At 41.7% G+C, this 15,133-nt stretch overlaps 1 protein-coding gene across 2 annotated transcripts in view; it reads left to right on the top strand.

The window, feature by feature from the left end:
* Positions 1–6,100: 6,100 nt before the first annotated feature.
* Positions 6,101–15,133, top strand: part of LOC309551917 (galactose-3-O-sulfotransferase 4-like) — a 96,830-nt gene continuing 87,797 nt past the window's right edge. The window contains exon 1 of one of the 2 annotated variants that reach the window (XM_082252632.1): positions 6,101–6,447. The gene's annotated coding sequence lies outside the window, so the exon portion shown is untranslated. Of the gene's footprint in view, positions 6,448–8,092; positions 8,151–15,133 lie in introns of those variants that run through there. The other variant, XM_082252633.1, reaches the window with a different exon arrangement.

Raw genomic sequence — 15,133 nt, 5'->3', positions numbered from 1 at the left:
ATTAAAAGGAGAGGAAAGGTAGGGTGATGGCGCTGCCTAATATTAAAAAGATGTTATAGGGTGTTGATAAAGTGCTTGTGAAAGAAACAATTAAGAATTGTGTATACTGCACTAGGAAGTCCAGAATCTGGAAAAAGAGCACTAAAAATACAGCTGTATATATATTTAAATTAGAAATGTGAAAAAAATGTCAACAAATTCTAGTGTACAAAATATACCTAATTGGCGTTTAAAAGTGATATGTGCATATATGTGTGAACATAAAAAATGTATAATAACGGTGGTACAGAAAGTACGGATAAATACTAATATTTAACCACTTTACCACCGGAGGATTTTGCTGTCTTACGTCTGGGCCACTTTTTGCGATTCGGCACTGTGCGACTTTAACTGACAATTGCGCGGTCGTGCGACGCCATACCCAAACGAAATTTATGTCCTTTTTTTCCCACAAACAGAACTTTCTTTTGGTGGTATTTGATCACCTGTGCGATTTTTACTTTTTGCGCTATAAACAAAAAAAGAGCGTAAATTTTGAAAAAATAACAATTTTTTCACATTTTTTTATATGAAATTCCCCCCCCCCCCCCCCCAAAAAATGTAAAAATCAAAATTTTTTTAAATTTTTGGCCAATTTGTTTTCTGCTACCTACAGTATGTTTGGTAAAAAAAAATCACAATAAGCGTATTTTGATTGGTTTGCGCAAAAGTTATTGCGTTTACAAACTAAGGAAAAGATTTCTGTCATTTTTGGTGTTTTTTATTTAACGAGTAATGGCGGCAATCTGCGATTTTTTTTGCAGGACTGCGACATTGCGGCGGACAGATCGGACCCTTGACTGACATTTTTTACACTTTTGGGGGTATCAGTGACATTACTACAGTAATTGGTGCTATATATATGCACTGTTACTGTAAAAATGACACTGGCAGGGAAGGGGTTAATTTTATTGGAGAGGGAGGGGTTAATGTATGCCTGGTGCTCACTAACGTGAGTGGGGGGAGGTGACTGAGTGACACAGGGACAGATCCAGGGTTCAGCTATGCTGAACGCAAAAACAAAGAAGAAGCCGCTCAGGTGCAAGTTCAGCACTCGGTGCAGGTCAGATCCGCCATCCAAGCATGTAGACATCCAAAAGAGAGAGACCGCACTCAAAGATGTTAAATAAAAATCCTTAGGACTCCTTTATTCTCCATAAATCCAACAGACAGCAGACAGACAGTGCAATACACGGACAGACGTGTCGGGTTGACGCGTTTCACGATAAAAATCGCTTATTCAGAATCATAACCACACACCTGAACCCTGCAATCTGACCCTGCCTGTCACTTAGGAGATCCGCCCGCTTGTGTTTACACAAGCAGGCGGATCTCCACACTCGATTCCCGGACGATCGGGGAAGACCCTACCCTGGCCCGACTCCCGCTGTGACTGAATACAGCGGAAGCGAGCCTCCGGCAGCGCACGCACGCCACTGAGAAAGGGGAGTGTCTGGCGACGTAGGTCTACGTCGCCAGATGATAACGAACCACTTTGCCGCAGTAGTGCTCGAGTGAGCAGACGGCAAGTGGATAAAGGATGTGTGCATAAGTGGCTGTACAAAATATTGATCAAAACATAAACTGTATAAAAATCGACATCATACAATATAAAGACTATGGACAAATTAAAGTGCTCTGTGTATATCAAAGTACCACAACTAAAATCACACACTGGGGTATAAAGGTGAAGTGAGTAATGGGTGCAAACAGAGTATATAGCAGCCAATAAAAAGCAATAAAAAGTCCAATATAGGTGCTGGTGTCTATACGAAAGGTGTGGTGACCGTAAAGAAATATATATATACAAGTATGATGAGCAAAGTTCAATGTTGATAGCAGGTGACGATTATCTTATAACAAACTATAAGGAGTGACCCCGTGGTGGGCGGTGAGGTGCTGGGTGATCCCTCTAGTAAATAGCGCACTCACCAGAAATACTTACCCCACACAGGGGTATAGAGCGGGTATATAAATATATCCTGCAGCCAGAGAGATCCTGGTGTCCTCGCCTAATCCTGGGTGGGGACGTCCTGGAAGATATCTGAAGGGTCCTAGATGAAAGGAAGGTTCCCCAAGAAGGGTGGCCGGGATCTACTGGGCTCCTATCAGTAGGAAGTGGGCGTCCAAATATCCACGGGGTATCACTCGTAGTAATATACCAGGGGGTAATAAATAATGGAAAGGCACAATAGTGTGATACCGTATGAACAGGTTTAATAATGTTTAAAACATCATCTGATGCCAACTCAGGGGGTTCCTATCACACCTATATGTGTGTAAGTGTAAAATACATATAAGTGTGTGTGTATATATACCCCTATACAGAAGTTCAGATGTTTTGCATGCCTCCAAAGACCCCAAAAAAATGCCAAAAAAAAAACGCCTGCGCCAAAAAAAAAACGCCCAGGTGTGTTATTGCAGGGTTTTTTTGGGCATTTTTTGGGGTCTTTGGAGGCAGGTAAAACATCTGAACTTCTGTATAGGGGTATATATACACACACACTTATATGTATTTTACACTTACACATATATAGGTGTGATAGGAGCGGAGCCATATTAGTGTTAATTATTTCATTAGCGCAAGTATAGTGTTCTGCTCCTTTCACACCTATATATGTGTATGTGTATATATACATATAAGTATGTGTGTATATATACCCCTACACAGAAGTTCTGATGTTATGCCTGCCTCCAATAACCTCCAAAAAATGCCCAAAAAACGCTTGATACTAAACCGGCAAAGTGTGAAAATAGCAGAGCCATATCCCTGTTCTATAAGTGACAAAATACAAACAATCTTTTTTTTTTCTGGTTCTGGACATGCTACAGAGCTGAAACTTCACAGGTACACTTTTTAGACCACCCAGACACTAAATCCAAAGTCAAAATCCAAAAATCTCTTTTTTTTTTTTGTGTAATTAATAGTCCCTGGGGCATGACCCAGAACCCTAGGCACTTTTTAGGGGCATTTATTGGGTTTTAGGGCTTCAAAATGGTATTTTTTGATTACCGAAGTTCGGGTCCCATTGATTTCAATGGGGTTCTGAAATCCGGGCCGAACTTTCGGGAAGTTCGGATGTTCTGGCCGAACCGAACTTTTGAAAAGTTTGATCATCACTACTACTGATAGCAGCCCAGTAGATCCCGGCCACCCTTCTTGGGGAACCTTCCTTTCATCTAGGACCCTTCAGATATCTTCCAGGACGTCCCCACCCAGGATTAGGCGAGTACACCAGGATCTCTCTGGCTGCAGGATATATTTATATACCCGCTATATACCCCTGTGTGGGGTGGGTATTTCTGGTGAGTGCGCTATTTACTAGAGGGATCACCCAGCACCTCACCGCCCACCACGGGGTCACTCCTTATAGTTTGTTATAAGATAATCGTCACCTGCTATCAACATTGAACTTTGCTCATCATACTTGTATATATATATTTCTTTACGGTCACCACACCTTTCGTATAGACACCAGCACCTATATTGGACTTTTTATTGCTTTTTATTGGCTGCTATATACCATGTTTGCACCCATTATTCACCTCACCTTTATACCCCAGTGTGTGATTTTAGTTGTGGTACTTTGATATACACAGAGCACTTTAATTTGTCCATAGTCTTTATATTGTATGATGTCGATTTTTATACAGTTTATGTTTTGATCAATATTTTGTACAGCCACTTATGCACACATCCTTTAAATATTAGTATTTATCCGTACTTTCTGTACCACCGTTATTATACATTTTTTATGTTCACACATATATGCACATATCACTTTTATACGCCAATTAGGTATATTTTGTACACTCGAATTTGTTGACATTTTTTTCACATTTCTAATTTGAATATATATACAGCTGTATTTTTAGTGCTCTTTTTCCAGATTCTGGACTTCCTAGTGCAGTATACACAATTCTTAATTGTTTCTTTCACAAGGAAAAGGGTTAAGATCATGATGTCTACAGGTCTGTGGAAGGAAAAAGGTTAAGAACTGGTTGTTCTCCTGCAGAAGAGGGGGTAAGACACCCCAGATCAAAGTATAGAAGAGGTAGTCTCTCTCTCTCGCTCTCATTCTCTCTGTCCTTCTTAATTCATTCTCTCTCTCATTCTTTCTTTCTATCTCTCTGTCTCTCTCTCCCTCTCATTCTCTCTCTCTCATTCTCTCTGGTTCTCTCTCATTCTTTCTTTCTCTCTCTCTCTCATTCTCTGTGTCTCTCTCTCTCATTCCCCCTCTATCTCTCTCTCTCTCTCATTCAATCTCTTTGTCTCTCTCTTTCTCTCTCTCTGCCTCTTTCTCATTCTCTGTCTCTCTCTTTCTCTAGTTCTCTGTGTGTCTCTCTCATTTTCTGTGTATGTCTCTCTCATTTTCTCTCTATATTTCTCTCTCATTCAATCTCTCTGTCTCTCTTATTCTCTCGCTCTGTCTTTCTCTCATTCTCTGTCTCTCTCATTCTCTGTCTCTCTCTTTCTCTCATACTCTCTCGCTCTCTTTCTTTTTCTCATTCTCTCTCTCTTTTTGTTCTTTCTTTCTAATTCTCTCTCGCATGCTTTCTCGCTCTTTCTTTTTCTCATTCTCTCTCTCTTTTTGTTCTTTCTTTCTAATTCTCTCTCGTGTGCTTTCTCGCTCTCTTTTTCTCTTTCGCTCTTTTTCTCTTTCTCTCTCTTTCTTTCTCTCTCACTCTCTCCCACTCTCTAGAGCTCTCATTCAATCTCTCTGTCTCTCTCATTCTCTGTCTCTCTCTCATTCTCTGTCTCTCTCTCATTCTCTGTCTCTCTCTCATTCTCCGTCTCTCTCTCATTCTCCGTCTCTCTCATTCTCTGTCTCTCTCATTCTCTGTCTCTCTCATTCTCTGTCTCTCTCATTCTCTCTCTCTCTCTCTCTCATTCTCTCTCTCATTCTCTCTCTCATTCTCCGTCTCTCTCATTCTCCGTCTCTCTCATTCTCTGTCTCTCTCTCATTCAAATTCAAATAAGCTTCATTGGCAGGACCAAATACATTTTAGCATTGCCAAAGCAGATGAGTTGGGGGGGGGGGGGTAATATAAAGGGGAATGGGGGGTGGGTCCATGTAAAGGATTTTTAAGTCCTCAGTTTTTCATGTCCCTCTCATTCTCTCTCTCTCTCTCTCTCTCTCATTCTCCGTCTCTCTCTCATTCTCCGTCTCTCTCTCATTCTCCGTCTCTCTCATTCTCTGTCTCTCTCTCACTCTGTCTCTCTCTCAGTCTCTCTTTCTATCTCTCTCTAATATTCTCTCTTTCTTTCTTTTTCTCATTCTCTGTCTCTCTCATTCTCTGTCTCTCTCTCATTCTCTCTTTCTCTCTCTCTCATTCTCTGTCTCTCTCTCTCATTCTCTGTCTCTCTCTCTCATTCTCTGTCTCTTTCTCATTCTCTGTCTCTCTCTCGCTCTCTCTGTCTCTCTCTCGCTCTCTCTGTCTCTCTTTCTATCTCTCTCTCATATTCTCTCTCTCTTTCTTTTTCTCATTCGCTCTCTTTTTTGTTTTTTCTTTCCAATTCTCTCTTGCGCGCTTTCTCTCTTACTTTTTCTCTTTTGCTCTCTCTTTTTCTATCTCGATCTCTCTCACTCTCTCTCTTTCGCTCTCTCTCTCTGTCTCTCTCTGTTGCTCTCTCTGTCTCTCTCTCTCTCTGTCTCTCTCTCTCTCTGTCTCTCTCTCTTTATCTCTCTCTCTTTCACCCCCCCCCCTCTCTGTCTCTCTCTCTCTCTCTTTCTTTCTTTCTCTTTTCTCTCAGGTTGAATTAGGAGTTATGAAGTTCCCTGTGTCTAGGGGATGAGATTCTCCATCCAGGCTCCTTTCTCTCCTCCCCCTCTCCTCTCCTGGTGAATAACAGCGGGATCACTAAATAGCACTTTTGTTAGGAAAGAATTCTGAGGACAGATGGAGAAGTAAGAAGAGAGGGAGAAAGAGTCATAAAGGAGGGGAGGCAGAGAGGGGGCTCCAGGGAGAGGAGAGCACTGAGATCTGAGAGACATGGAGCAAGAATAGACAGACCAGGAGGAGTAAGAAGAGGAGATAGAGTGTCAGAGACGGGGAGGAGAAGGAGGGATAGAGACAGAGGGGGAGGGAGGGAGAGAGGACAGAAAACTAGAGAAAGAAGAGGACTGGAGGAGGAAATGGGACACAGATGAGGAGAACAAAGACCATCAGAGGAGCACAGAGAACAGACAGAAACTTCTGTCAATGAATGGACAGACACACAGACACATAGATACACATCTATGACATGGCCGGTCTTCTCTACAAGGGGGCTGCGTGACAAGGGACAGACAAAGGACAAACAATGAGGGACATCCCATGAAGAGGACCGACAGAGGACAGGAGGTGCCAAACTTCCCGAATAAAGTGACAATCATCATCAGACACCCAACCACACCATCCAAACACGTGAGTGCCACCAAAGTCACCGGAAATACCCGACTACAGATAGATAGATAGATAGATAGATAGATAGATAGATAGATAGATAGATAGATAGATAGATAGATAGATAGATAGATAGATAGATAGATAGATAGATAGATAGATAGATAGATAGATAGATAGATAGATAGAGTAGATATAATTGATTAAATAAAGATGATAGATACATACATACAAAATAGAATGATAGATAACTAGGGAGATCAATGGGTAGATTTTATTGATGAAATATCGATGATAGATACATAAAAATGATAGATAGACAGACAGACAGACAGACAGACAGACAGATAGATAGATAGATAGATAGATAGATGATAAGATTGATACATACATACAAATAAGAATGGTAGATAGATCACTAAGTAATAGACAGACTTAAAGACATATAGATAGTTTAAAGTTAGATAGATAGATAGAATTGATTCAACATAGATGATAGATACATACAAAATATAATGATAGATAACTAGGTGGATTAATGGGTAGATATTATTGATGAAATATCGATGATAGATACATAAAAATGATAGATAGATAGATAGATAGATAGATAGATAGATAGATAGATAGATAGATAGATAGATAGATAGATAGATAGATAGATAGATAGATAGATAGATAGATAGATAGATAGATAGATAACTAGGTAGATCGATGGATAGATATTATTGATGAAATATCGATGATAGATATATAAAAATGATAGATAGATAGATAGATAGATAGATAGATAGATAGATAGATAGATAGATAGATAGATAGATAGATAGATAGATAGATAGATAGATAGATAGATAGATAGATAGATAGATAGATAGATAGATAGATAGATAAAGAGGATTGATGAAATATAAATACACACATACAAAATAGAATAATAGATAGATCAAAAAGCAATAGACAGGCCTTGAATACAGTTAGATAGATTAAAGATAGATAGATATATAGATAGAGTAGATATAATTGATTAAATAAAGATGATAGATACATACATACAAAATAGAATGATAGATAACTAGGGAGATCAATGGGTAGATATTATTGATGAAATATCGATGATAGATACATAAAAATGATAGATAGATAGATAGATAGATAGATAGATAGATAGATAGATAGATAGATAGATAGATAGATAGATAGATAGATAGATAGATAGATAGATAGATAGATAGATAGATAGATAGATAGATAGATAGATAGATACAGTAGATATAATTGATTAAATATAGATGATAGATACATACAAAATAGAATGATAGATAACTAGGGAGATCAATGGGTAGATATTATTGATGAAATATCGATGATAGATACATAAAAATGATAGACAGACAGATAGACAGACAGATAGATAGATCAATAGTTAGATAGATAGAGTTGGTTGGATGAGGATTTGCTCTGGGGACACAAGCTCAGTACATGTCACCTGGATGGTGACAATGTCCTCATGTCTATATCAGGTCACTATGTGAAAGTTGACAATGACAGATACAGGAACTGGGATACGGAGAATTGTATTGTTCTGTGTACAGATAGATCTCTCCTTCTCTGTGTGTACATGATGACTAAATGTAATATTATCTATCAATACTTCCATAACACAGCACAGACAGGTACTACACAGGGAGGAAATGCCACCCCTACATTCTGTAAGGTCACAGGTAGGACAGAAATATCTACTGATCTCCTATATACACTCACTCACTCTGTCTGTCTGTCTGTCTGGTTTTAGAGATATCGAAAACTTTTTCCTAAGATTCTCATGTACTGGTGGAAATAAAAGGGATGTCTGTATATTGGTAGAATGGACTTTAATAGGGTCAGTGCTTTGTTTTCTCCATGAGAGAAGCCACCATACTCCATGTGCTTCCAGCACTGCCAGATATGATTGCAGTCATCAGATCACTGGGGGGATCTAGGAGATTACCGCCATTAGACATTTATTCCACCTACAGATATAATAGAAGGGACACATAGCCGATCTAAACCATGTGCATGCAGGCAGGGCCAACTCAGGGGGTACCTTTCCTTGTGCTCATCAATGCCCGGGACCAAGCAGGGACCGCAGTCATGTAGAAATCAAACATCATGGCGGTTCTCCAACATAGAGATGAGCCATGTCACTGTGTGCAGTAATAAATGTACAAAGTTCCTATGAGAGTGCTGTCCCGTGTAAGCACACACCTTTGCTGATGTACGTTGAGTTTAGGAGAGACGTTGCTGATCCCGAAACCTCTCCACCAGTCCAGCTTACCAGTGTTACCTTCCCTTCCAGTAACAGAATGGGGTTCCACTGAGCATTAGCATGGACCTCATTGTATGCTCTTCTTAATTCCTTCCTTCCCGTACAATGTGACCAGGCTAAGGGTCATGGGTTTGGCCCCAGTTGCTACGGCAGACCGACTGCTGGGGAGGGAGCCCAACTTCCTCACTATCAGAGAACCCATCACCTCAACCATGTACCACACTTCACAACTGGCTGCACTGTAACTTGCTCTAGTACTTGATTGCCCATGGCAACTGCAGTAGTCTTCCTGCTAGACTTGCCGTGTAAACCTTTTGTAATGATTATGCTTCCTACCCCATGTGTGCTTTCCTGACCCAAGTTCTCTTCATACACCAGGACCTTCATGCACCCCTTTGAATAACTTCAGACCAGGCTTAGAAGAGTTGGTGTAACTTTCCTTAAAAGTCTTTGGCATTACAGTTCAACATGAACAACTTCCATAACCTAAGTGTAGCTATAACTGGTTGCCTACCCAGTCATACCTTTGCAGGTGGTAGTCCATAGGTGGCGTGTTCCATGTCCTTCCTGATGTGTTCCATGTCCTTGCTGATGTACGTTGAATTTAGGAGAGACGTTGCTTATCCCGAAACCTCTCCACCAGTCCAGCTTACCTCTATTACCTTCCCTTCCAGTAACAGAATGGGGTTCCGCTGAGCATTAGCATGGACCTCATTGTGTGCTCTTCTTAATTCCTTCCTTTCTGTACAATGTGACCAGGCTAAGGGTCATGGGTTTGGCCCTGATTGCTACAGTAGACTGACTGATGGGGGGGAGCCAGATCACCAACTCCTCCACTATCAGAGAACCCATCACCTCAACCATGTACCACGCTTCACAACTGGCTGCACTGTAACTTGCTCTAGTACTTGATTGCCCATGGCAACTGCATTAGTCTTCCGCTAGACTTGCTGAGTAAACCTTTTGTAATGATTATGCTTCCTACCCCGTGTGTGCTTTACTGACCCAAGTTCTCTTCATACACCAGGACCATCATGCACCCATTTGAATAACTTCAGACCAGGCTTAGAAGAGTTGGTGCAACTTTACTTAAAAGTCTTTGGCATTACAGTTCAACATGAACAACTTCCATAACCTAAGTGTAGCTATAACTGGTTGGCTGCCCAGTCATACCTTTACAGGTGGTAGTCCATAGGTGGCGTGTTCCATGTCCTTCCTGATGTGTTCCATGTCCTTCCTGATGTGTTCCATGTCTTTGCTGATGTACGTTGAATTTAGGAGAGACGTTGCTGAGCCCGAGCCCTCTCCACCAGTCCAGCTTACCTCTGTTACCTTCCCTTCCAGTAACAGAATGGGGTTCCACTAAGCATTAGCATGGACCTCATTGTATGCTCTTCTTAATTCCTTCCTTCCCGAATGATGTGACCAGGCAAAGGGTCATGGTTTTGGCCCTGGTTGCTACAGTAGACTGACTGCTGGGGGGGGGGAGCATATCACCAACTCCCTCACTATCAGAGAACCCATCACCTCAACCATGTACCACGCTTCACAACTGGCTGCACTGTAACTTGCTCTAGTTCTTGATTACCCATGGCAGGTGCATTAGTCTTCCGCTAGACTTGCCAAGTAAACCTTTTGTAATGATTATGCTTCCTACCCCGTGTGTGCTTTACTGACCCAAGTTCTCTTCATACACCAGGACCATCATGCACTCCTTTGAATAACTTCAGACCAAGCTTAGAAAAGTTGATGCAACTTTACTTAAAAGTCTTTGGCATTACAGTTCAACATGAACAACTTCCATAACCTAAGTGTAGCTATAACTGGTTGGCTGCCCAGTCATACCTTTACAGGTGGTAGTCCATAGGTGGCGTGGTCCATGTCTTGGCTGTCCTCCAGATCACCGGTGCTTTCAAGCAGACTTCAAGGCACAGCAGTCCTCCTTCAACGCGATCACAGCATGTACGGCTCAGAGCGGGCCCCCGGACCTCAGCCTTCCCCCTTTTTATATCACAAGGGGGCAGACTGGATCCAAAAAGCCCGGGAACAACAGCATGCACATTAACTCTTTCCCCTCAGCCTGGGCCAACCACAGACCAAACTAGCATACCTGTAGGACCTTACCATGTTATCCTGGCATTTTGGTTACTATATGATATTTGTATGAATGCCTAAAGTGTTACTAAACCCACAAAATGAAAGCAGTCTGTATATGCAGTAAAGAATGCTTGTTATACCCATTGTGGAACCTAAGGGGTTAATCCTCTACATTGTGTAAAACGCTGTTTGATCCTGTCTTCTCTGCCTTCCCCTTCTTCTGGTGTCCCTTAATCATCTCCTGATATGACAGAGCCTTGGGGACACTTTGTCCAGACAGAAGGTCAGGGGTCCTGCAGCCTCATAGTCAGTAAGAGGAGAATGAAAACTCCTCCTACAAGCTTTAACCAGACACTGATAGAAGTCACAAGACTGCTATATACTGCTGATGGGAAAAGGTATTTAGCAGTTTATATTTACTAAAATAATTGCATTTCCATGTTCTGTGTACTGTGGGAGACCAGATATAGGGAATGCAGGCTCCTGGGTTTAGTAACACTTTAAAGTAGAACTATAGGCAAAACTTTTTTTTTTTTTTTCATTTTGGATAGAGTAAGGGAGAGTTATAACCCCTGGCAGATTTTTTTTTTTTTTTTTCACCATCTGCGTCCCATTGTGGAGATTTCCCTTCACTTCCTGTCCCATAGCCAAACAGGAAGAGAGAAGAAATCCCTGCAAATTAAAGGAATTTCTTGGAGACCCCCAGCTTACCAGAACTAGTGTCCCCATTGGAAGATTTCTCCTCTATTACTTTTCTGGGGACAGCCCAAAATTTGGGGTTTTATTTTACTTTCAATGATAATAGTAAGCAGGAAAAATAGAGAGGGCGAATCTCTTTAACCACTTGCCGACGAGCCGCCGCCTATATACAGTGGCAGTTCGTCAGGTTCCCGTGAATTGCCATACCTGTAAGGCGGTACGCGGGAGCGATCCTGGGGGCGCGCGCACGCCCACTCCTCAGCAGGGAAGCCGATCCACGGGGCCACCGGGCACCCGCGATCGCTCCCCGTGGAGTGAGAATGGCGGTCTGCTGTTATAAACACAGCTGACCATTGTTCTCTCAGCTATCAATGCAGAGCTCATGTGTTCCTCCAATTTAGAAATACATGTCTATATTGATTCCATTGACCCATCCCCCCACAGTTAGAAAACACACCCTAGGCTCACACTTAACCCTTTGATCACCCCTGGGTTAACCCCTTACCTGCCAGTGTCATTATTACAGTAACAGTGCATATTTTTAGCACCGATTACTGTAGTAATGTCACTGGTCCCCCCCCAAAAGTGTCAAAATGTCAGTTAGGGGTCCGATCTGTCCGCCGCAAAGTTGCAGTCCCGCAAAAAATCGTTGATCGCCGCCATTACTGGTAAAAAATAAATAAAAATGACATAAATCTTTCCCCTAGTTTGTAGATGCGATTATTTTTGCGCAAACCAATCAAAATACGCTTATTGGGGTTTTCTTTTTTTACCAAAAAATATGTAGCAGAATTTACAATGGCCTAAAAGGATGAAAAAAAACTGATTTTTACATTTTTTTTTGGGAATGTCATATAGCAGAAAGTGAAAAATATTGTTTTTTTTTTTTTTTTTTTTTCAGAATTGTCGCTTTTTTTTTTGTTTATAGCGCAAAAAAATAAAAATTGCATTGGTGATCAAATACCACCAAAATAAAGCTCTATTTGTGAGAAAAAAAATGACATCAATTTTATTTGGGTACAGCGTCGCACAACCGCGCAATTGTCCGTTAGTAACGCAATGCAGAATCACAAAAAATGGCCTGGTCATTAAGGGGGTAAATCCTTCCGATTCAGAACTGGTTAAAGAGAACAAATCACAACATTGGTGGCCTTAAGCCTCTCACTGCCACCAATGTAAAGCTGGATACACACTATACAACTTTTGTTGTTAGATTTCCTTTAGATTACACGCGTACCGAATGTCGGCCGAACGATCGGCCGTCTTTTGTCCGGTGCTGTCCTGTCGGTTGAAAAGTGCTAAAGACCGCACACGAATTTTGTCGGCCAACAACTGCAGAAGTGATGTCATGTGATGGTTGACTTTCCGTGTGTTTTTTCTTTTCTGAGCATTCCCAGTCTTGCTAATCTGCTGTTTGTCGGCCGAATTCTGTACTGACTGAGGAACAATCGGCCGTTCTGGTGACGGCCAACAAAAATTTTATAGCCTGCACACCCGATTCTGTTCAGCCGAAAAGTCGCAGTCGGTTGTCGAAAGCATCATACTAACAAGCCGACAATCGGCCGATCGTTCGGCGGCTGAATATTTACGGCCGACAATCGCTACGTGTGTACGGGCCTTTACCTTCAACTATGTAGTGCAAGGGCCTGCCTGATTCCATACACATTGAAAGAGTTTAGATTTGACCTCATATTATATGGTTTTGGTAAATCTAAAGGAAATAATCTAAAGACAATTGTATAGTGTGTATGGCCCATTAGCCTTATGCAGGTGGGAGTGAAAGGGTTAAGTCATCGAATGTATGGTCATACAAACGTCCGTTCAGAAATCTAGCGTAGAGTCAGCTTTATTTAGTTGATAGTCGGTCCTATCAATTCAGCGAGGGGCAAAACTACCTATCAGAATGCTGCCATGCATACTGATAGATACAGTAAGTATACCCCTATAGGTACCGTATACAATTTTTCGGTTATTTGCACTGGTTGCATTTTAGGGCAATCATATATTCATACTGTAAATACGCTACAACTGCTCTATATAATCAGGTAAGACATTGCATCAATTAAATATAAGAACCAGTATAACTTAGATAAATATTATATATACAGTGGGTACGGAAAGTATTCAGACCCCCCTTAAATTTTTCACTCTTTGTTATATTGCAGCCATTGGCTAAAATCATTTAAGTTCATTCTTCTTCCTCATGAATGTACACATAGCACCCCATACTGACAGAAAAACACAGAATTGTTGACATTGTTGCAGATTTATTAAAAAAGAAAAACTAAAATATCACATGGTCCTAAGTATTCAGACCCTTTGCTCAGTATTTAGTAGAAGCCCCCTTTTGATCTAATACAGCCAGGAGTCTTTTTGGGAAAGATGCAACAAGTCTTTCACACCTGGATTTGGGGATCCTCTGCCATTCCTCCTTGCAGATCCTCTCCAGTTCTGTCAGGTTGGATGGTAAACGTTGGTGGACAGCCATTTTTAGGTCTCTCCAGAGATGCTCAATTGGGTTTAAGTCAGGGCTCTGGCTGGGCCATTCAAGAACAGTCACTGAGTTGTTGTGAAGCCACTCCTTCGTTATTTTAGCTGTGTGCTTAGGGTCATTGTCTTGTTGGAAGGTAAACCTTCGGCCCAGTCTGAGGTCCAGAGCACTCTGGAGAAGGTTTTTGTCCAGGATATCCCTGTACTTGGCCACATTCATCTTTCCCTCGATTGCAACCAGTCGTCCTGTCCCTGCAGCTGAAAAACACCCCCACAGCATGATGCTGCCACCACCATGCTTCACTGTTGGGACTGTATTGGAAAGGTGATGAGCAGTGCCTGGTTTTCTCCACACATACCGCTTAGAATTAAGGCCAAAAAGTTCTATTTTGGTCTTATCAGACCAGAGAATCTTATTTCTCACCATCTTGGAGTCCTTCAGGTGTTTTTTTAGCAAACTCCATGCGGGCTTTCATGTGTCTTACACTGAGGAGAGGCTTCCGTCGGGCCACTCTGCCATAAAGCCCCGACTGCTGGAGGGCTGCAGTGATGGTTGACTTTCTACAACTTTCTCCCATCTCCTGACTGCATCTCTGGAGCTCAGCCACAGTGATCTTTGGGTTCTTCTTTACCTCTTTCACCAAGGCTCTTCTCCCCCGATAGCTCAGTTTGGCCGGACGGCCAGCTCTAGGAAGGGTTCTGGTCGTCCCAAACGTCTTCCATTTGAGGATTATGGAGGCCACTGTGCTCTTAGGAACCTTAAGTGCAGCAGAAATCTTTTTGTAACCTTGGCCAGATCTGTGCCTTGCCACAATTCTGTCTCTGAGCTCTTCGGGCAGTTCCTTTGACCTCATGATTCTCATTTGCTCTGACATGCATTGTGATCTGGAAGGTCTTATATAGACAGGTGTGTGGCTTTCCTAATCAAGTCCAATCAGTATAATCAAACACAGCTGGACTCAAATGAAGGTGTAGAACCATCTCAAGAAATGGAAAGCACCTGAGTTAAATATATGAGTGTCACAGCAAAGGGTCTGAATACTTAGGACCATGTGATATTTCAGTTTTTCTTTTTTAATAAATCTGCAACAATGTCAACAATTCTGTGTTTTT

This window comes from Pelophylax lessonae (genome assembly GCF_965119305.1).
Source record: "Pelophylax lessonae genome assembly, chromosome: 4".
In the NCBI taxonomy this organism is placed as follows: Eukaryota; Metazoa; Chordata; class Amphibia; order Anura; family Ranidae; genus Pelophylax; species Pelophylax lessonae.
Note: the sequence above shows the minus strand (reverse complement) of the source record. Positions and strands in the feature narration are given on the sequence as shown.